This window comes from Rhipicephalus microplus, chromosome 7 (assembly GCF_043290135.1).
Source record: "Rhipicephalus microplus isolate Deutch F79 chromosome 7, USDA_Rmic, whole genome shotgun sequence".
Taxonomy (NCBI): domain Eukaryota; kingdom Metazoa; phylum Arthropoda; class Arachnida; order Ixodida; family Ixodidae; genus Rhipicephalus; species Rhipicephalus microplus.
In genome coordinates this window covers 147,931,505-147,954,721 of record NC_134706.1, presented here as the reverse complement: position 1 = coordinate 147,954,721, position 23,217 = coordinate 147,931,505, and the positions used below count along the sequence as shown (strand labels likewise).

General features: G+C 42.9%; 1 long non-coding RNA gene across 1 annotated transcript in view; it reads right to left on the bottom strand.

Annotated features, from left to right (window-relative positions):
- LOC142767103 (uncharacterized) overlaps positions 1-22,656 on the bottom strand; it is a 49,955-nt gene extending 27,299 nt beyond the window's left edge. Inside the window, exon 1 of the long non-coding RNA XR_012884753.1 lies at positions 22,580-22,656. This is a non-coding gene — a long non-coding RNA (uncharacterized LOC142767103). The remainder of the gene's footprint in view (positions 1-22,579) is intronic.
- Between the last annotated feature and the right edge of the window lie 561 nt (positions 22,657-23,217).

The window sequence follows — 23,217 nt, the reverse complement described above, 5'->3', positions numbered from 1 at the left end:
ACACAGACAAACAGACAGACGGAGCGAAATTTCGGTGTCAAAGGTTCCCAAGAAAGACTATCGTCTTTAAAAACGACTAATTTTGGCGCACCGAACCACGGCACTTTTATAGAAGTTAGTCGTTTTTGGAGGACCTTCGACGAAAAAATTTCGGGCTGTCTATCTGTCTTTCTGTCCGTCTATACATTTGTCCGTGTCTCCGCCCTTAACAATACCTCAAACGGCCGACCCCAACCGCAGAGTCCACCAATATTGCTCGAAGTTCAGCGTTCATACTTGTGCAATTGTCAATTAAAAAGCAAATATTCCGCTAATCTGAGGCACCATAACAGCACGTCGATATTTTGCATATGTGCCTTTATGGTAGAGAAGTACACACAAGTAATTCTAAGGACCATAGCGTTTGTAACACTGCACTAACAGTGCAACGTGATGTTTAAAAAGGCAAGTGTTACCAACGCTTCGCTAAGGTGACAGGGTGGTGGCACCTGTCGGTCGCTTTGCGTTCTACACCTTGTCGCCTCCGAGAATGGCACGCATCTTTCTCCACGTGCGCGCGCGCCTTCCTTAGTTTTGATATATAACTGCCAGATGGCACTCGTGTCTAATGTGCCTCGAAGCACTCGTTTGGCTCCGCTGCATGCTCGTGGCACTCTAACGTAGTGCCTTCAGAATACCATTAACTGATTTTCTTTCGTATAACATCAAATAAACGCTTTTTTCACTCTCTCCAGGCGCAAGACTATCATCTTTCGACGACATTTGTAGTGTAACATGCAGCTCCAGGCCACTATTTTCATAACGCGGCGCTGGCGAGCAGCGGCGCGAAGAAATGAGGCAGTGATGGCGGCGCGGCGGCGCACAGCTCTACTTCAAAGAAAGCCGGTGGCAGTGATCTGTAAAAGCTCATCCCATCAATTCATCGCTGCATACCGTCGGTTCTGTCAATTGCGCCAGTTAGGTGCGGTAGTTATCTGTAATCGTCGCCAGCCCCTCGGAGTTCAAAGTGGACTCTCGCTCTGCGAACGAAGGACCATAGTCTGTTTGGAGTCAGTGTTTACATAAAAAAATTGGGGGTTCTTTAGGCTTGGGCTTTAAGAGTTGAACGCGATATCGACATGCGGTACATTAGTGCGCCCACCAACCGCTTAGTGCATACAAAATAATATATTTTGTTACAAAAAAACACTCACAAACATATATATATATATATATATATATATATATATATATATATATATATATATATATATATATATATATATTGTGGGCATTTAGTATACGCATCCTCTTCACCGGTACATTATCATCATTATCATGTGTGGCTCATGCATCCCCATCGTTGTCGCGTAGCATCATCATCTTGGTCCGATCATCTCAGCTGTCGGCTGCCGGTTCTTCGGGCCTAATAAAGGTCTTCCAAACCAAGACTCCATAATATATATATATATATATATATATATATATATATATATATATATATATATATATATATATGAGATCTAACAGACAGTAATGCCAAAATATGCACAGGGGAAGTTATTAAAACCAATGGAATGTATATAAGAAAGAAGAAAAGTGGATGAAAAATAACCAGCCGTGAGAAGGAATTGAACCTACGACCTTCGAATAATGCGTTCGATGCTCTAACCACTGAGCTACCACAGCGGCCTTCCCTTCATTCACTTTTTTTGTGTTTATACGTGAATTTAGAAGTAGGAGTGGCAGTCAGCGCCATCTATAAGCCAAGCGACGAGTGTGAAAACCCTCTTTTATGTGCATGTTTGGCGTCACGTAGCACGTGAACTTTATTATGAGCGGGCAGCTGATTAATAGTACCTCGTGTACAACCTAATGACACCAAGTCTGCCAGTACGAGACCGTCGTTTTTAATAAAATAAGGGAAAGAAGTGTTTACCTAAGGGCTCGTTTTTTCGTATTTTAACACCATAATTATGAGATCTAATAGACAGTAATGCCAAGGAATGTACAGGGGAAGTTATTAGAACCAATGGAGTGTATATAAGAAGAAAGAAACGTGTTTGAAAACATAACCAGCCGTGAGCAGGAATCGAACCTACGACCTTCGAATAACGCGTTCGATTCTCTAACAACTGAGCTACCACAGCAGCCTTCTCTCCATCCACTTTTTTTGTGTTTATATGTGAATTTGGAAGTAGGAGTGACAGTCAGCGCCATCTATAAGCCAAGCGACGAGTGTGAAAACACTCTTTTATGCGCATGTTTGGCGTCACGTAGCACGTGAACTTTATTATGAGCGGGCAGCTGATTAATAGTACCTCGTGTACAACCTAATGACACCAAGTCTGCCAGTACGAGACCGTCGTTTTTAATAAAATAAGGGAAAGAAGTGTTTACCTAAGGGCTCGTTTTTTCGTATTTTAACACCATAATTATGAGATCTAATAGACAGTAATGCCAAGGAATGTACAGGGGAAGTTATTAGAACCAATGGAGTGTATATAAGAAGAAAGAAACGTGTTTGAAAACATAACCAGCCGTGAGCAGGAATCGAACCTACGACCTTCGAATAACGCGTTCGATTCTCTAACAACTGAGCTACCACAGCAGCCTTCTCTCCATCCACTTTTTTTGTGTTTATATGTGAATTTGGAAGTAGGAGTGACAGTCAGCGCCATCTATAAGCCAAGCGACGAGTGTGAAAACACTCTTTTATGCGCATGTTTGGCGTCACGTAGCACGTGAACTTTATTATGAGTGGGGAGCTGATTAATAGTCCCTCGTATACAACCTAATGACGCCAAGTCTGCCAGTACGAGGCCCTCGTTTTTAACGAAATAAGGGAAAGAAGTGTGTACCTAAGGGATCGTTTTTCCGTGTTTTAACACAACAATATTGAGATCTAACAGACAGTAATGCCAAGGAATGTACAGGGGAAGTTATTAGAACCAATGCAATGTATATAAGAAGAAAGAAAAGTGGATGAAAAAATAACAAGCCGTGAGCAGGAATCGAACCTACGACCTTCGAATAACGCGTACGATGCTCTAACCACTGAGCTACCACAGCGGCCTTCCCTCCATCCACTTTTTTGGGGTTTATATGTGAATTTAAAAGTAGGAGTGACAGTCAGCGCCATCTATAAGCCAAGCGACGAGTGTGAAAACACTCTTTTATGCGCATGTTTGGGGTCACGTGGCACGTGAACTTTATTATTAGCGGGCAGCTGAATAATAGTCCCTCGTATACAACCTAATGACGCCAAGTCTGCCAGTACGAGGCCCTCGTTTTTAATGAAATAAGGGAAAGAAGTGTGTACCTAAGGGATCGTTTTTCCGTGTTTTAACACGATATTATTGAGATCTAACAGACAGTAATGCCAAGGAATGTACAGGGGAAGTTATTAAAACCAATGGAATGTATATAGGAAGAAAGAAAAGTGGATGAAAAATAACCAGCCGTGAGCAGGAATCGAACTTACGACCTTCGAATAACGCGTTCGATACTCTAACAACTGAGCTGCCACAGCAGCCTTCTCTTCATCCACTTTTTTGGGGTTTATATGTGAATATAAAAGAAGGAGTGACTGTCAGCGCCATCTATAAGCCAAGTGACGATTGTGAAGACACTCTTTTATGCGCATGTTTGGCGTCACGTAGCACGTGAACTTTATTATGAGCGGGCAGCTGATTAATGGTACCTCGTGTACAACCTAATGACACCAAGTCTGCCAGTACAAGACCGTTGTTTTTAATGAAATAAGGGAAAGAAGTGTGTACCTAAGGGCTCACGGCTGGTTATTTTTTCATCCACTTTTCTTTAGCTTCCGACTCCGGAGTGGGAAGCTAAAGAACTTGACGTATTTGAGCACGAAAAAAAACGGAGGAAATTCAAAAACTTAAGAAGAAGAAATTTGCGCGGGACAATGTGTCACAAGCTATACCCACTGCTGCTTACAGAAAAAACTACCAAACCATCTCACGTTCAAAAAAATTTGCCACCACACCCCAAAGAGCCAAACGTTATTAACCATTCCGACAAAGAACTCAGCAAAGAAGAATTGAGTATACTACCACGCAGACTTACATTCTGCCCTGGAAACGGAAGGTACGATGAATTCACGCCCCTAAAATACCTAGACGACTTCGCACGAAATTTACGATTGGAGGAATATTTCTTTGATGAACCCGAAAAAGATAACGCACCTTTTCGTGGGGTAATGGGACGGCAATGGACCCCAGACGCCAACAGAGATAGACATCTGGATCTCTATATAGACGTGGTTCAAAAAGATGTTATACATGCGTACAAGGTGCACAAACCAAGGATGAATAACATATCAAAAAGAGAAAAAGTGGCACTACTCACGTTGAGCAACTGCGAAGATCTCGTCATTAAAACAGCAGACAAAGGAGGCGCGATTGTTGTTTTGAATAGATCGGACTACATTGAGGAAGGCAAGCGACAACTAAATAACAAACAGTTTTACAAACACCTCGACTTTCACCCTACCACGGAGCACAAAAAGATCATTGTAACAACCCTATAGGATCTCACACGTGAAGGCGCCATTGATTCAAAGCTTAAAAAGTGAGCCGCAACTGTGTGGTGAATGTCCCGGATGTCGTACAGTCTCCCCCCCCCCCCCCCTGTTTTTTTTTCTTCTTTAATTTTGAAAGCACATTTTGTTCCTTCACTGACAAGGAGCCATTGCATGTAATGAATATCGATGGCGGCGCCTCAATCACCGCCTTTTTCATTCCTCCCGACGCCACCAGCACGCACTCAAAGTGCTTAAGCTCTCCCCATTAACTTGTCTTAAACTTCAAAGAGGAACGAGCCGCCAGCGGACTACACGGAAATGTGAAATCCAAGAACGGCGGCACACTGCCCACTTGGAGAAAAGTGGGTGCGGGGGAGGTATTGTTGACAACGATGACATTGCTCATCTGCCTCTGCCCTACTCTGCTGAGATGCTGCCCTTTTTTAATTACGCCGTGTTGGTCTTGCTTCTTTTCCTAGATTTTCTATATTTTACTTAAAATTTCTCCTCTCGTTTCGCTGTTTCTTCTTTTTTCTTTCTCTCTCTCTATTTTCTTTTTTTCTTTTTTTACTTTTATTTTGACCCCTCCCCTCCTGTCTCGACAGGCTATAAGAGCACACGGAACATGTGTAAATATTATTATGGCTTGAAGAAGCAATTATAATCGAAACGTCGGCACAATAAACAGTTGTTATGTGAAAGCACATCTCCTTTCATATTTATAACCTTGCGGCAACCGAAGTTATTCTTCTATATATATATATATATATATATATATATATATATATATATATATATATATATATATGCACAAAGTAGATTGCGCCAGCACATGCGCACGAGTGGAACAAACAGGTTTTTTATCTAAGGCAAGAGCCACATGACCTCTAAGCTACACGCCGCACGCTCGCCGTCTCAGCGTCTTAAAGAGTCCCACAGTGTCTCACTAATTAGCACATTATCCAGCGTTTGCTGTTGGCTTGATCAAGGCCTCTGGAAAGGCAAGATATTTTTTCCGCTAGATGGACATAGTTGTACACCTTTAGAGCAGTTTGAAAATTCCTTAGTGTGTATAGTTGCGAAGGCTGCATTATCCTGGCCTTTTTTGAAGTAGATTGATTGCCTACAAATCGCCGAATTTGCTCGTTTTTGTCGTGACACCTATCAAAGAAAGTGTGTTAAGGGAACTCATTCTACTACATGGCATTTATGTAGTGGTTTTCCCGAAGCAGCTGCAAGTAACATTGTGACTTTGTCGTAGAACACCTGCTTGTCACGCAAGCCACCCTGGTTCCATCCTCCTTGGGACAGAAAATTTTATTCTTTATTTTCTTTGCTTCTTTCTTGATTTTTGCTCACGGATAATTGTTCGCTTACAAACAACGCTGCTGACGCCGACGGCATAATTTCTGCGACGCAATCTTTCTAGCGCTATCGGGTTAAAATAGATTATCCAATTGTGAAGGAGCCTTCAATCTTCCAAAGTCTCATTTTTAAACCACACAATATTGCTCCTTTGAGAAGGAGTCACATAGATCACGTGTATTTCTGGTCTTCAGCGGGGAAAGGGACAGGGACAGCACATTCCTAAGGCAAGATCGTGGATTGTGGCTGACTGACGCCTCCTAATATGGTGGCCACTTTGGAGACCATTCTCACATTTCTGTCTTAACGGTCACGTTGCTAAAAAACCACGGCCTTCTGCCACCTGACTACGGCCTACCCAGAAGCTCCACTTCAGTGACCCAATCCTCCGAAACACTGCTTCCACGAAATGTTTTAATAATGCCGACTGCCCCTACAGGACTTCGGCACCACAGGGCCACACTGCTGTGTAGCAACAGTTTAAAGAGAACACAGTGAGAGGCGGCCCACTTAGACAATCTTAGACTGATGGCGCCATTGTAAATTGGTCAGGAGTGATGGCGTGTGTTTTCCCTCAAATTTAATGCTCCATAATACGTTTTACAGGCGTATATAGCTGAATGATCATAATATATTTTTCATCATCATCATCATCATCATCATCATTTATTTTACCCTTAAGGGCCTCTCTCGGGGCATTACATAAGGGGGGGGGGAACAATCCAAGTACAAATTTCAATGAAAATGCAGGTCATGGTTACAGTTTTTGAATTACTAAAACATACAGGTAGCAACAAAAAACAAAAAGAAAACAGAGCATGTCAAACGAAATATACAACAGTCAATTCGCGGTCAAAAATATACAGGCGGCAGAGAACAAACAACAAAAAAAGACAAACAGCGATTAAGAGTCAAGGGTAGCTAGTAATAAATCTCTAAATTTAACAGCAACTTGTTCGCTGACAATAGCATCCGTCAAACCGTTCCACTCATCGATAGCCGTAGGAAGAAATGATTTATTAAAAGCGTTAGTAGAACCCAACAGACGTTGGATACTCAGGGAATTAAATAGGCGACGAGATGTTCGGACAGGCAGAAGTAAAAGTGAACCATGTAGGTGAGGAAAGCTGTAGTAAAGTTTGTGAAAAAGACAGAGACGTGAAATTTTGCGTCGAGCTGACAAAACAGGGAGATCGAGGGATGATTCGATTTGACTGATGCTTGCTCGTTTGTCATAATTTGCGGAGATGAATCTGGCGGCACGATTTTGGACGGATTCAAGAATGTTAATTAGGTATATCTGATGAGGGCTCCAAATTGCAGATGCGTATTCCATTTTAGTACGAACAAAAGTTTCAAAGGCCAATTTACGAAGGCTTGCAGGTGATAATGACAATGATCTCCTAAGATAGCCAAGAGTTTTTGAGGCATCGGCAGCTGGTTTGGTATAATGCTCGGTCCAGGTTAGTCTGCTTGTAATTACAACGCCCAGGTATCGGTAAGAATCCACTTGGGATAACACTGTTGAGTTTAATGAATACGGATGGATTACGTTAGTGTGTTTTCGTGAGACAGACATGAACTTACATTTGGAAGTATTCGGCCTCATCATCCACTGAGCGCACCAGTTATCAATGATGTGTAAATCTTGCTGTAGTATTAGCTGATCTTTGGTAGTTGATATGCGACGGTAGATGACGCAATCGTCAGCAAAAGGCCGAACCGTTGATGAAATGCCGGAAGGAAGGTCATTTACGTAGACTAAAAAGAGGAGCGGGCCGAGAACCGAGCCCTGAGGGACGCCAGAGGTTACTGGAGTAGTATCAGAATGGGCACCACCGATAACAGGGAATTGCGACCGGTGGGTTAGGAAGCACTTAATCCATGATAAGGTCAGGGGATCGAGGGAAAGTGAAGAAAGTTTGTTGATTAGTCGTTGGTGAGGGACGAGATCGAAGGCCGTTGAAAAGTCGACAAAAATAACATCAGTCTGAAATGACGAATCAAGGTTGAGATGAAGATCAGTCGTAAATTCAAAAAGTTGAGTTTCGCATGAGAGCCCTGAACGAAAACCATGCTGCTTATGAAAAAAGAAAGAGTGATCATTGAGGTGACGAGCAACATGTGAATATATTATATGTTCCATAAGTTTGCAAGCGATGCACGTTAGTGAAATGGGGCGATAGTTAGATGGGTCAGATCGCTTGCCAGACTTGAAAACTGGTACAACCTTCCCAAGTTTCCAATCATCTGGGATGAAACCTTCAGAAATGCACTGTTTAAAAATTATCTCCAAAAATTTACTAGAAATGATATTAGTAGCCTTTAAGACTTTGGCAGGAATATCGTCAGGTCCGGGGGAGCTGGATATTTTTAATTTCTTTATCAGACTGCTGATGCCTTCGGAGGTAATGTCAATGGGCGGCATTTGTGAAAAATTAGATCTCGGCATGACTGGAATACTATGAAGTGGTTCAGAAGTGAAGACTGAAGTGAAGTAAGTATTCATAACGTCCGCCCGCTATGGGAGAGGAACGTGTGAACCATCGGAGTTGGTTAAGGATATATTGTGCGTGTTATTTTTAGGGTTGAGAAGTTTCCAAAACTTCTTTGGATTAGTTCGGGCAATGTTAAGCAAGTCATTATGAAAAAAGTTCTTTTTGGAGCGCTTCAGCAAGTGAGTGTATTCACGAAGGCATGCGAAATATCTGTTCCATTTTGTTATTGACTCAAAGTTTTTAGCAGCGCGAAAAAGACGTTTTTTCTTTTGAGATAGTTTCTTTAGGAGATTAGACTACCATGGTCGCTGAGCATCGCCTGGAACACGAATAAGGGGGACGTGGTTATCGATAAGGGTTAATAATTTCCGCTTGAACAATAACCAGTTTTGGTCAACTGTTCGGGTAGAAGCAGACAGGGTGAAGGAGACCAAAAATTTATTAAGTTCAGAGTTAATCGTCGAGAAGTTGGCGTTGTTAAAGTCGCGTATTTATTTTTTCGAAGGTCTTCGCGAAGGTAAGGCAATGGACAATGAAAACAATACAACATTATGGTCACTCAGACCGGGAATGCATGACACTGACTGAATTAAATCTGGGTTGGAGACAAGAACAAGATCAAGAGTGGTTGTGCCACGAGTTGGCATTGTGACTGATTGCGATAGGTTAAAAAGGAGACACAGTTCGAGGAAATCTCTGGATTGTCGTGAACTAGTACACAAGTTGTCCCAGTCAATATCAGGGTAATTAAAGTCCCCGCATAGCAAGAAGTTTGCGTGAGGAAACCGGGATGTCAGATCAAAAAGAACATTTTGAAGGTCATCTGTGAAAGAGTGGTCGCAGTCGGGTGCGCGGTAACAGGCTATAAGAATGTTTTTGCACGTGGGAAGGATTATTTCAACCCAAAGAATTTCAAAATTTGTACTGATTGTCACAGTTTGGGAGGGTAGGCTGTCTTTCACGAAAACCAAAATACCACCCCCTCTGCGTCTGTTCCTATCAAGTCTGTAGGACGTGAAATGGGTGTTGCTGTGACGTAATTCATTGTCGTGAATATCAGGGGTTAGCCATGATTCAGTTAGGATTGCGATGTCGGTGCTGGTGTCCTCAAGGAGAGTTGGCACAGCTTTCTTTTTGGGCATATAGCTACGGATATTCGTAAGCAGGATAGATGTAGTTTGATAGACTGGAGGAGCAATTCTAGTTGGGATGGACTCGAAAGGAGGGGAGGACGGAACCCTGGAAGCACGCAGTGAACGCTATGCTTTCAGTTCTATAACTCTGTCCGATTCAGCATCATAAATGAAAGGCTTTTTGTCAACGATAAGCTTGTCGAAACGGATTTTGAAGGACACGAATTTGCTTTCCTGCGCATACAAGAAAAGCTTCTTCCTTGCCAATCTTACACGCGCTGAATAATCCTCGCGTACAGAGAATAACGAGTCCTTCAGTTTCGGGCCAGCGGAAAGTATTCTAGCCTTATCCTTAAATCTGGACAGTGTGACTATAATCGGGCGGTTTTATTAGCTTGAAAGCGGCCTAGTCTGTGTGCTCTTTCAATATCTATGGAAGTAATTGGAACTTCAAGTTTTTCGGTGCAAAACGAGATTATACGCGATGCTGATTCGGCCCATGTTTCGTTAATGACGTCGGGTATTTCAAACAAAATAGCAGGTTGCACCGGCGGAGGCGATTCTCTGAGTCATCGCACTTTTCGGCTAGCGTTTTAATGCTGGAAGAAAGGTTAGATAGGGTATTACCATTCTCGGTAGTGGGATCAGTGGCACGGGCTGCGTTAATTTGCTCAAGAGCGTCAACACGGGAGGAGAAACGATCGACCAAGCCTTCCATGTTTGATTGTGTTGCTCGAATAAGGGCCAATTCAGAAAGCACTGTGTCTTGCGATTTTTCAACGCGAGCGATGGCTTCAGCAATACTTTCAAGTGTGGGGGAAGGACCAGGGTTAGATTCAATGTCTCCCGCGAGCATGAGCAGAACGCAAACTAAATGGGCATTCACGGCGAAAGAACACAACGATTCACACAATAATCTACGCCACCTACGCCAGCAATCAAGGATGTCAGGGGGGCACGACACCGCAAGTAGAAAGGAATCACTTGATCGAAAGGAATTAGCGTGTTGCAAGTAACTGACCTGCATTAGGAAGGGCATTTTCATGATCGCGTTCGATGCGGTGGCATGCCCCGACTGGCCTCCGGGCGAAGGCGGCTTTTGTAGGGATGCGGCGCTAGTAGATGTCCGAGGTTGCCAGGCGATGAAGTGGTCGGCGACTGAAGGTGGCGGATCTGGTTCGGCTTGACATTCATCGTTCTCGTCGGTGAACAGAAGTGGCGGCTTGTTGGTGAGGTAAGCAGGAGGTAATCCGGGAGGACTTACGGGCAGCCGGAAAACGCAGGATGTGGTCGAGATGAACCCGAGTAGAACAACCTGCATTAGGAAGGGCATTTTCATGATCGCGTTCGATGCGGTGGCATGCCCCGACTGGCCTCCGGGCGAAGGCGGCTTTTGTAGGGATGCGGCGCTAGTAGATGTCCGAGGTTTCCAGGCGATGAAGTGGTCGGCGACTGAAGGTGGCGGATCCGGTTCGGCTTGACATTCATCGTTCTCGTCGGTGAACAGAAGTGGCGGCTTGTTGGTGAGGTAAGCAGGAGGTAATCCGGGAGGACTTACGGGCAGCCGGAAAACGCAGGATGTAGTCGAGATGAACCCGAGTAGACCAACCTGCATTAGGAAGGGCATTTTCATGATCGCGTTCGATGCGGTGGCATGCCCCCAATGCAGTTTTTCAGCAGTTGTTCATTTTTAGTTTTATTTGGTGACCCTTCCTCCTGGCCCTTATATTTTGTGTAAACCCAGTAACTTCTCAGGGCTCTTTTATTTGTTTGTGAAGACTTATTCCATCACTTTCACTTCCTTTTCACCTTTCGTAAATCTGAACTAGGTTCTCTAGCATGTACCTAATTGAACAAAATCGAAATCGTCTCACCTTTGCAATAACTTTGCAGAAAATTTACAAAGACGCAACGAGTAGCTTCTAAGCTGACTAATAAAAACACTCATGGCGATCACATTCAACATGAAATATTTTGCACTTCTACAGAAAAGACGGACATCTGTTAGTGTGATTGTTTAACTGCGTTTATCGGCTACCGACTCGCACGTGGCGGGATTTAATTCAGGCTGTGACAGCTGCAACTTCGGTGCAGGTGAAATTGATGTAGGCCCAAGTGTTAAAAAATTGGTGCACGGTAAAGGATCCCAGATGGTCAAAACATCCGGAGTCTTTCACTACGGCATCTCTCATAACTATATAGTGGTTTTGGTATGTTCAAGCTCAGATATTATAGTAACTGCGAATAAATTCTTAGCAAATTCCGGCAACTTTAGGTGTATCTATCTATCTATCTATCTATCTATCTATCTATCTATCTATCTATCTATCTATCTATATAGATATCTATCTATCTATCAATCTATCTATCTATCTACCTATGACTTTTATCTCTCCTGGTCGTCTCGATAATGCTATTGATACCAAAACTGGTAGGGCATAACATTACTTTTTGACGAAAATATTTGATCAGTCATAACACAAAAATTATGATATGTATGTCTTGAATGTCATGATTTACATTTCTTGATCTTGCTGCTGGTGCTGTAGATTTTTTCACATGACATTTTGCAAAACTGGTATAGTATGACACGACTGCATGGCGAACGTAACTAATACACCCTAATATAGAAGTCATGACAGGCATGTCTTGATTTTTACGTTATGACTAGTCATGACTACACGCCGCGCTCATGTTGCGCTCGCAGTCAGTTTCCTAGTTTCACATATACAAAATTTGGGATTAGTGACGTCAATGGATGACGGAAGGAAATGACACGTTCAAAGATGATAATCTTGACATTCGTGTCATGTAAAACTTAACTACATGCAAAGACCATAGCGCGTTCACTGTCGTTTTGCTAGCTCTACATATGCCAAAATTGGTATCAGGGAACATGAATAGACGACGAAGGTAAAGGACACGTCCAAACATAATAATTCTGATGTGCGTGTCACGGAAAACGTGACTACATGCTACGCTCATAGTGTGCTCACGGCCATTTTACTTTCTTCAAATATACGAGATTCGGTAAGGCCTGTCGTGAATAGACGGCGAAGCTAAACGCCACGTTTAAACATAGTAATCTGGATATGCGTGTTATCTAAGACATGATAACCCACCAAGCTCATGTGCTCACGGCCGTTTCGCTAGCTCCATGTATCACGTCACGTGATACTAAATCTGATATCACGTGATGAGAGTACACGTCGAAGGTAAATGGCGCGTCGAAGCATGATAATCAAGGCATGGAAGTCATGTATGGTAAAATTTAAATTCACGTCGTAACGTTGTGCTGATTTCAAAGTCACATATTGGCCTTCCTCACTCGTGCTTTCATAAATCGATTTCACAGTACGTGGGATCAGCTAATTTTTTTAAAAGGTGCTTGATATGGCAATGTATGATACATAATGAACTTTTTTAGATGGCTGCTTTGCTCACATCAGATTATTTCTCATCAAAAGAATCACCTCTTGGTTTAGTTCGTGTAGCCCAACGTATTAAGGAATGTGACTCCAAGTACACGCGACCTTATTAACTAAGACATTTTCACAAGCATTGTATCTAATTGTTCAGGCGCGTCACATTGTATGTGCCGACTTCCACAGGAAGCCACTTGAGTAATTGATGTACGCAAACATGGACAAGATTGCATTTGTGCTCACTTTTCTCTCTGGCCTTATTATCCTTTCCCATCAAAATATCAAATGTTATTCATCCTAATCGATCTCAATCTTTTCTCATAATGAGCGTTGACATTTTTCTAAATTTTGAAGATCGTGTTGTTTCTACGTTATTATCACGTTTAGCATAGCTGTACTAATGCATTCGGGAAACTGCAGACCCGAGTGGGATGATGTGGTTGTGGCGTTCAAAAATAGGTATGTTTTCAATGCTTGGCAAAAGCTGGAGACAAACATTGACGCGCTTTTACACAAAACAAACCATGTCTTGCATTCTTTTGTAAAAATTTTGCGGCGAGATAGACGAACCAATGCGAACAATTTATAGGAACCTATTTCACGATCACTGACCAAAACAGCTTACGCATGAAATCCCACTTTGATATAACGCAAACGAACTCTGTCAAACAGCTATGATTGCATTATATTGCAGTGATATAGGTTCGACTGCTCAGAATTTTTGTACCTCCATCTGGTTCATTTCCACACATCGAACGCTAAGCTTTCGTTTGATGCGTTCAGGCAGCAGAAAAGTCGCACAAATACACGTTTCTTATAAATCGCTGTTGACACAAAATGGAGATATCTTCACAAACATTTGTTTCAAGAAAGACGTCGGCCATCAATATAGACATATCTTTTTTTCTGTTTACCTGTATTTGTAGTTTAAATATAGATGGGAAAGACGCTTACAAGGAGCATTTTTGCATGTACAAGTGCCATATAAGCAACTGTATTTCACCCGAAGGGTTTACTTTCTAAGAAAAAAAAGCTAGTGTGACTGACTTCTGTTCAGTTATTATTATGTCATATTATGTCATTAGACGGACAGCTGCAAGACTAAGCAACGACGAAATGAGAAAGCAAAAGAAAAAGGAAGTGGACGCCGGAATCGAACCATGATCATAAGCTCACGTCATAACTACTGTTGTGGCGAATGCCCTAGCCTATCACACTTTCTTTTGTGTCGTTCATTTTGCGATTGCATCAGCTTGCTGCTATCTAGCAGCATGAATTTTGCGACCTCATTATAGAAACTATACCTGTTAAACAATTTTTCCTTCTACTCAGAGTGGCAGCTGGTACCTAGTGAAAGCTAAGACAATCAATTACCCCAATTTATATATTACAGCAGCCCATAGAACAGTTGAATGGCAAATCTGTCATTATTGACCAGAAAAGCGTCGTAAGTTGAAATGTTTCCGTAAACTGCCTTACTGCAAACTTCGCCAACACAATTCGGAACGCGTTTTAAGTGTAAGCGATAGTGCTGCTTCTATAAGCTGCCGAAATGGTTTGATAAGCCTATTTCGTTAAGAATTTTTCTAAAGAGGCCTTTCATATTCAGATTATCCGCAAACTATACCTAATGCGATATAGAACGACCTGTCCGCAAGAGCGGTCGCTATCAAGCTGTTACGCTATATCCTCTAAGATTTACTCTCTCTCTCTCTCTCTCTCTCTCTCTCTCTATATATATATATATATATATATATATATATATATATATATATATATATATATATAAAACTTTATATATGTTGCTAAAAGAATGAAGAGAAGACAACACCATAATTCAATCAACCAAAGGAACAAGCAAGATTTTGAACAGGCTACTTAACAATCGACCGCATTCATACTATCAATCAGGTAGTAGAAAATTGCTCAGAATATAGTCAATCACTATACATAGCCTTCGTAGATTACGAGAAGGCGTTTGATTCAATAGAAATATCAGCAATCATGCAGACATTGTGGAATCAGGGCATCAACAAAGTATATATAAACATCGTGGAAGGAATCTACAGGGGATCAACTGCTGCCATAGTGCTTCATAAGGAAAGCAACAGAATATCAATGACGAAGGGTGTAAGGCAGGAAGACACGGTCTCCCCAACGGTATTTACCGCGTGCTTACAGGAGGTTTTCGGAAGCGTAGAATGGGAAGAGTCAGAGATAAGAGTTAATAGAGAATAACTTCGTAACCTGTGCTGCACCGATGACTTTGCATTGCTTAATAACTCAGGGGACGAATTGCTACTGATGATTACGGAGTTAGACAAGGAGAACAGAAAAGAAGGTTCTAAAATATTAATGCAGAAAACGAAAGTAGTGTACAACATCCTCGAAGAGAACAGCGCTTCGAGATAGGTAATAGTGCACTTAAAGTTGTAAAAGACCATGTCTACTTAGAGCAGCTAATAACCACGGAGCCATACTACGAGATCGTGGTGGAGCAGCTTTGGCAAGCACTCTCAAATTATGACAGGTAGATTCCCACTATCTCTCAAGAGGAAGCTATATAACAGCTGAATTTTGGCAGTACTCCGCCACAGAGTAAAGACCTGGAGAGTGACAAAGAGGGTTCAGTCTAAATCGAGGACGACAAAGGCAGCGACGGAAAGGAAATTGATAGATGTAACCTTAAGCTATACGAAGAGAGCAGAATGGATCAGGTAAAAATTGCAAGTTTATGATATCAAAGTTGAAATCAAGAAGAGTAAACGGAACTGCGCTGGGCATGTAGCACGTAGACAGGATAACCGCTGGTCATCTAGGGCAACTAACTGGATTCCTAGAGAAGGCAGGCAAGTGAGGGACGAGTGTGCGCTTTGTTTATCGGCTCGATACCTGGCGGAAGTGATCGAAAGTACGTCGTATTGTCAGTTGTGCGCAACATATGACTTAGTGTAGTGCACCTACGGCCGGCAGCTATTGGCCATCCAGACGATTTAAACCATTGAAAAATAAAACATCAGTGTAGAGCTCTTGTATCTCTGTCTCGTCTGTAGCTTGAAATAAAAGTTCCGGTTAACAGTGTCCCTTATTGCATACTACGATCACTCGATGGCGAAAGCCAGCATGTATTTTTACGCAGATACGCTGTGATGTTGGTTGCGTTCTCGGTTTATCTATTTCATTCTTGCTTTGCCCTAAATGAGTTTGGTTTACCTTATGCTATAAGCTGACATGCGTTTTTCTCTTAATATACTTATTCTTGTTTTTTGTGTGATTTGCATTCTTAGTTTTGATCACTCATACAGCACAATTTTAGTGGTAGAAGGTACACTCTAGTGTATATGTGGTGCACTACAGGACGCAATACGTGCATAGGCAGCACTCGTGTTTTCACTAAAAAACTGTCTCTTAATCGGAAGCCAAACAACGCTTGGTGGCGCTGCGATTCTGGGCAGGCAGCGCCATCTATGGCAGTAAAATGGAAATTGGACATGCACGCCGCGAGTTTTTTTTGTTTTTTTTTGTCCCACGTTCTGCCTCTCGCATCTGTGCACGTGGAGGACTGTAGCCCTTCTTTTCAAGCGCCGCGCACCACTTTAAAACATCCCGACTGGATAGGTGCTTCAAAAAGCGAACGTAATCAAATGAGAAAAGTTTGTTGATCACGCTTACGCGCCTCGCCGCGGTGGTCTAGTGGCTAAGGTACTCGGTTGCTGACCCGCAGGTCACGGGATCGAATCGCGGCTGCGGCGGCTGCATTTGCGATGAAGGCGGAGATCGAGTAGGCCCATGTGCTGAGACTTTGGTGCACGTTAAAGAACTTTAGGTGGTCAAAATTTCCGGAACCCTCCATTACGGCTTCTCTCACAATCATAAGTGGTTTTGGGAGGTTAAACCCCACATATCAATCAATCAGGATGTGGTAATCTTCCTTCCGTCATACGGTAATTAAAATGAATGGCGTATATGAAGTGCGAAATAAAGCCACACAAGCGATCAATGTCGAACGTTGTGGGCAATGAAAAACCTGACTGTTGTTTCGATGTGCATGCTGCAAGTAGCAGACGTGAACTATCGTGAACGAACTTTATCGGCATGCAAAAAACATAACACGGTCAATGCGCTAAAAAGTCTGGTAAGCTTTGTCATGTCCTCCGTACCACTGGAGCATCGCCCGGTGACTCAGCTCCGAAGCTGCTAGTTTAGCTTTAACCGCTGCGACGCAAGCAACCCTCTTTAGCTGCTCACCTTGTTTTTTTGTTTTCTCGATTCTAGTGTCGTTTTTGTACTCTGAGTATACGATAATATAAATTATACAGCTGTGTGAATCCTGCTGCGCAAGTGCCACTAAGCGTGAGAGAGACCGAATTTAAGGCACGATGTGATATTGGGCAAGCGACGAGGTGGCGCAACTAGCGCCACGTAGACGTATACTGGAAGCACTCTACGGAGCGTAACACGCATACACGCAGTGCGTGTGAAAGAAAACCGCACATCGCGAAAAGTAATGAAGTGTAGGTTAGATTCAACGGCTCGAAATAATGCCTACCTTATGAAGCGACAAGAATAGAACAAACCAGCCCTGGTAATGTAAAAAATTGCTGAGAATGCACAGATGCTATGTTCAGCGCGATGATGCAGCCTTTCCTATACGTGATATACAGGTGGCGAACCTGTGACGATGTGTGAAGTTCAGTTGAAAGCAACCAACAACTTAACGTTAACCGCAATATGACTTATGCAGAAGCGAACATCCGAGAACGACACCTACGTCTAACAAACGCAAGGAATGAAAACAAAAAGTTGTTTCAACCTACTTCCAAAACTGGACTTTCGCAATGCAAGGAGACAGCGAGCTCTATCATTACTGCAGTTGTCGCATGGACGGCCCGTGTTGCGGAATGATTCAGGTAGTCCAAGCGAATGATTCCAAGTGAATTGAGACAATCAAAACAAAAACCGAGATCCTCGTACGAATTTTCAGGCAACCAATAGTTTTACAAGTGGATCGCTTGTCTTGCACTCTTGTGACACAGAACAATACTTCGGACCTCAGTGACGCTTTCGTGCGGTCGCTTCTACCATTGCGGCAAAGAAACGTCGAAAAGTGGGCGTCTTGCTCCAGCGCACCGGGGTGACGGCATGGTGTCCAAATTCGCTGCTCCGACTCTGGAAGGCGTGCCGCACGTGCTCCTGCTACTGTAAAACATATTGAATTGCCTGTGCTTGCTGCCCCACTAATCATCAATTTTCCTAAACTTGCCACCAGGGCTGCAGCGCAGCGACGTCATCACTCTGCGAGCTTTAGCTATGGATCCCTATCGCATTCCAAAAGAGAATGTGGACATCACACAATAGAACGTGGACATTGAAAGTGAGTGCTTAGGTTATTTTCTGTGCCCCCTTTTCGAAAAGTGCAGTACGAAAAGTGAAGCGAAGAACAACAATTGACAATTTGCCAGAGGTCGCAAGCGCGACCACACGCGCAATGGTATTCTTTCGATGACCTCCGATCAGCTGGCATCGGCGACCAATATGCATTGTGATTGCCGATCATACATGCGTGAATTTCCATCGATTTCCCTTCAAGACTACTTTTTATTGCCCTCCAGACAGGGAGGCAAAAAACATCGTGTGCACGTTGAAACTATGTCGACCGCTTTTTGCAAATTGCTGCACAAAAAAGCGAACTTCTGAGCTGTTCGATGGCAGCATGCATATGAAATTTGTGAAGGTGAACCGCTGGTGCAACATTGTGGATCACCGCGTCATTTTGTTCGTAGACGCCATTCGTTAGAACCTATAGCAATATACCGGTGCACTGAAAACGTTTAATCTTGCTCAGTGCGTGCGAGTAGGTGCGTGGAACGTCACCCACGCTGGAACATTGTTTTGTATTTGTCTCTTCCTCCATATTTGTATTCTCTTCCATATAAACAAAGAAGAGGGAGGGGCAATATTGGATACACGGGTGTGACAGTGCGGGGGAGGGGTGCTGTGAATCATTGTATGACTGAAGAAGGAAAATATGTTGCGTGATTATAAAGAAAGTAACGAACCGGTAGGGAGGTAAGCACGATGTACATGTGGTGCTGATCCCGGCAGTCGAACCGGTTGTCAGCAGTTAGCAATTGTAGGTTTAAAATTGCTAAACAGGGGGCTTTCGCAGTGGTTTTCTGCGCGTACGTACCATATACCAGTTGTATTCAAGGACCCATTTAGACACGTTTATACCCACTGGCGGGAGTGTACAGAACTTGTCAATAAGGTACAGCTGTGTATATTTTCTTACATGGCTCTGTACATGTTACTCTACGTGGCTTCTTTCTAAACTCATACTTCCAACCGCACCCAAGTATCTTCAGTCTAGTGATGCATGAAATGACCGGTGTGGCGTTTAGAAAATATTTTATGCCGAATTGAATGACGAAGAAAAATATTTTTTGTCAAACCCGGTTGCAGACTTTTCAAAACCGTCTCCTAAATTGGGTGTTCATGGCATACATTCATTCATACTAATTGCTGGACAGGCATCCACGTTGCTTAGCTAGACCATTTTCCTGTGTCTTCGCGAAATGCAGTCACCCTATCAGTGCGGGAGTTTGCGATGATCGCCTTCAAAAAATTGTGTTACGAAGACGCGCAACCACATAAAGCGCCAGTGGCAACACAAGCGCGAGTCCAAAAGATGCCACAAGGCTAAAATGCCTAAAAAATTAAGCCAGAAACGCTGCGCGCTAATGTATTGCCACCAAAGTCTTTAGTGTGAATAAGCTGAGAAGGTCAGGCAAGGAGTTAGCTAAAAGGCAGTGACTACGGTGACTAGGTCCGCCAACTCAGTATTATTTTTCGAATGAGGGAAGCTGTCAGCGATATGTAATAGTGAATACAATGACCACCCAGAACCACAATACATATGCCTACAATACATGTAGCTCCGACTTCGGGCCTACTTCTCTTGAAATCGCACACACAGACTAATCATTCTTTTGATCGAATCAGCTCTTTCAAACATAGGGATTGGAACGTCGCTTTCGTTCTGTGAATATCTGCTACTGCTATGCAAACGTAGATAGACATTCAAGCTCTCTATGATGCAGTATATACTAGCACAGTAGTGTGATCTCCGTAGCTGTCTTACCATCCCTAGAGGAGGCTTGTCCTGCGGGAGCCAAACGTGTTCTGTATCGTTCTCGGCGATAAAAATGCTAGGGCGCTGAATTTGTGGAAGGGATCGGTCGTCTGTATGCTTTAATTTGCAAGGACTACCTGATGCGGCTGCGGACTCGGTTAAACCACAAGGTGTGACCGAGTCACTGAAACGGGTATGCAAAAATGAGTGTTCGTCTAGCAGTGTCAATGTGCCCAAAATGAGGAAAGGTAGCAGTGGAGAGCTTGAACGCAGTCACCTCATGCAGCAGTAAAGAAAAAAAAACGTTTCCAGTCAAATCAGTAAGATGGAAACTAGCAGCACTATGTCGAGGGCCGTCCATATAGGCTACGGTGTTAAAATGGGCCACCTAAGAGCTACATCATTACCGCACTGTAATAATTTTCTGGATGCGGTATATAGTGTCTGTGCGCACGCTTTTTATGGTGGTGGTTCAAACTTGCTACACTTTCACTACTTCAGTGAATTTTGTGGGGTGGAGATCTCATACCGGGGCTTTGAGGCGAGCCGCGTTTGTCAGCGGGAACCTAGACTCAGCTGATCTTTCAGGTTCTCGCTAGCCCGTGAGTTCTGTTATTGCTCTACTGTACGATTCTGCCCTTAAAATAGGCAACAATACTTGAAAGAATATTTCCTCACTTTAACGATATTACTACGCTGACAGGCGCCGTCACTGTATGAGTACAATACACTGACGGGCTTCCTCCCCTTAGCTGAATCGCTTTTATGACGTTTCCCGTCACTGTTATGAATTCACTATGGTGCCGGCCCCCTTACTTTAACAATAGTATTGCGCTAATAGACCCCGTAATTGTCGTTCCGACAATACAAAGCTGCGGGCAACCTCACTCAAAGGAGAGTAATGCGTTGACGGGTCCAGTCACAAAGATACCTGCCTAGTTAATAAAATACGGGCGTTTTCTAGGCGCCTCTGTATAGTTGCGACGGTAGATTGCCGGGAATCAATTTTGGTATCCGTGCAGCGTGTGTCATTGTCTAGGGTTCACGTAAAGCTTTCTGGGGTCCTTGGTGTACGAGACCTACAACACCGTCACAATGCAGCAGTGACGATGTCCTGGCAACGTTTTTAATTGGACTACACCAAACAAGTGTCGTTGTTCGGTGCGCACTACAACTAGGTCTTTTTTTGCAGAGATTGGTCTCGCTTCGTCACTAACAACGAAGAGCCTTTACTGGAGCAGCTGTTAATATAAGTGCCGTATAGCTGTCGCGACACCTTCTATTCATGTTCATGGGTTACTTGTCCGGCAGTTAGCCAGTATGCTATCAGGCAGTGACCGATGACGTTGCTAAAGAGACGGCTATGCTGCTGACAGAACATTTAAATTAATGAAGTGACACAGACAACCTTGCTGGTTTTTCATCATTCTATGATGTCCACCAAGCTACGAGACGAATGGTCAACACCACCTGCCCTCTTTGATGGCTCTCCGTATGCCCACTGGGCTCGACCGTACGGAAGCGACCCTTTTTCATCGCTAGTGGCTAGCAGTGGAATTTACAAAATATTATTCATTTGTCATAGGAATGGCCGACAACGCTCTTTGTGATGCCTGTCGTTGCGAAGAGACAATACACCATATCCTGTGAAACTGTCCGTTGTATGACACCCAGAGACAATCACTGGCGTCCGTTCTTGTGCGCATCGACAACAGACAAATGTCTGTGGACACTATTCTTTAAAGTGCCCGAGAGAATACACTGCAACATATGGCGACAAAAGCTCTGTTTAAATTCCTACGCGACACAAACTTTAGCAAGAGGCTGTAACAATAATATCACACACAACGAAACAGAAGACTGGACTATAACTAAGTGTGCGTGCATCTGCTGCCGAATTTGCTGTGTTTATCTCTCTTCTCTCTCTCCGCTCTATCTTTCATGTCCCCCATCCCCCTGCCTTGCGCAGGGTAGCAAACCGGCTAACTATAAGCTGGTTATTTTCCCTGTCATTCTTTTTGTCCTACTTCCTTCCTAGCTATAGTGAACTACTTTTATTTTTTCTTTCATGCACAATTTTTCAAACTGAAACCTCACTATGCACTTCATCTTTTGTCAGTTACATATATTCCCTCTACTACATTATGGTAAACCGTGCTGGCACATCCTAATTACAGCTTTTAGTTCTCAAGTTTTTCGTGTATTTTCTAGAGAGCAATAAAAAGTGGATTAGGTAGTCTGTGCTTTTTTTTTCAGATGGCACAGTGACGCCAAAATATGGACAGACGAAGGAAGGAGTGTACGCCTAAAAGGGAAAGCGTCAACCTTGTCTGTTACACTTCCGTTAAGACCTCGTTCGTTTCAATTGCCTTTCTGAACCAGCGTGTCTTCAAGGAAAGATTGTTCGCAAGGTTATCAAGTAGCTTTTAGTAAACGTTATTATTTCAGTAAATGTTGTTCGTTCATAGCCACTTACAAAATATAAAACAATTCTTACTCACTGAGAATTATTCGTGGTCAAGCTGAGTTTTTTTATACTGAAGTACTCTAATTATTTTACAGAAGTGCGGGTTTCTTGTTTGCAGCTAATATACTGATTGCGTTACGTCTCTCTTTGTTCGATCTCATATGACTCACTCTTTATTGAGCATTTCATTGCGCCAACTCTAATGAGCGAGACCTCTTCATTTCATGCATTTACGATTATAATTGTTCACAATAATGACCATATATTTGACATCTTCCTGTTCACGCACTTGATAAAAAAAACTGCAAACATTTACACCGAAAGTGGCCTTGACTAGAAATCGCAAGTATCAGTATAGTTAATTTACTTGGCAATTGTTACCTCATACTGTAGTTGATGCTGTAAAGTATCTATTTCCTACTGTGCATATATTTGTCACTGACAACTTACCATTGTGACGTTCATATTTATGAAGTGATTGTTATCGTTGTTTCGTAAGGTACGAAAACTCATTAATCTTTCTGATTAAGCATTACTCGCTTCACATTTTGCTAAGCATGCCCACTTTAACAATTTACCTTACAAGAGTCAAAAATCCTAACTGCTGATTATAAACCTGGGATTGTCATTGCATTCATCCGCATATTTTTGATTTTAATTCGATGCAATAAG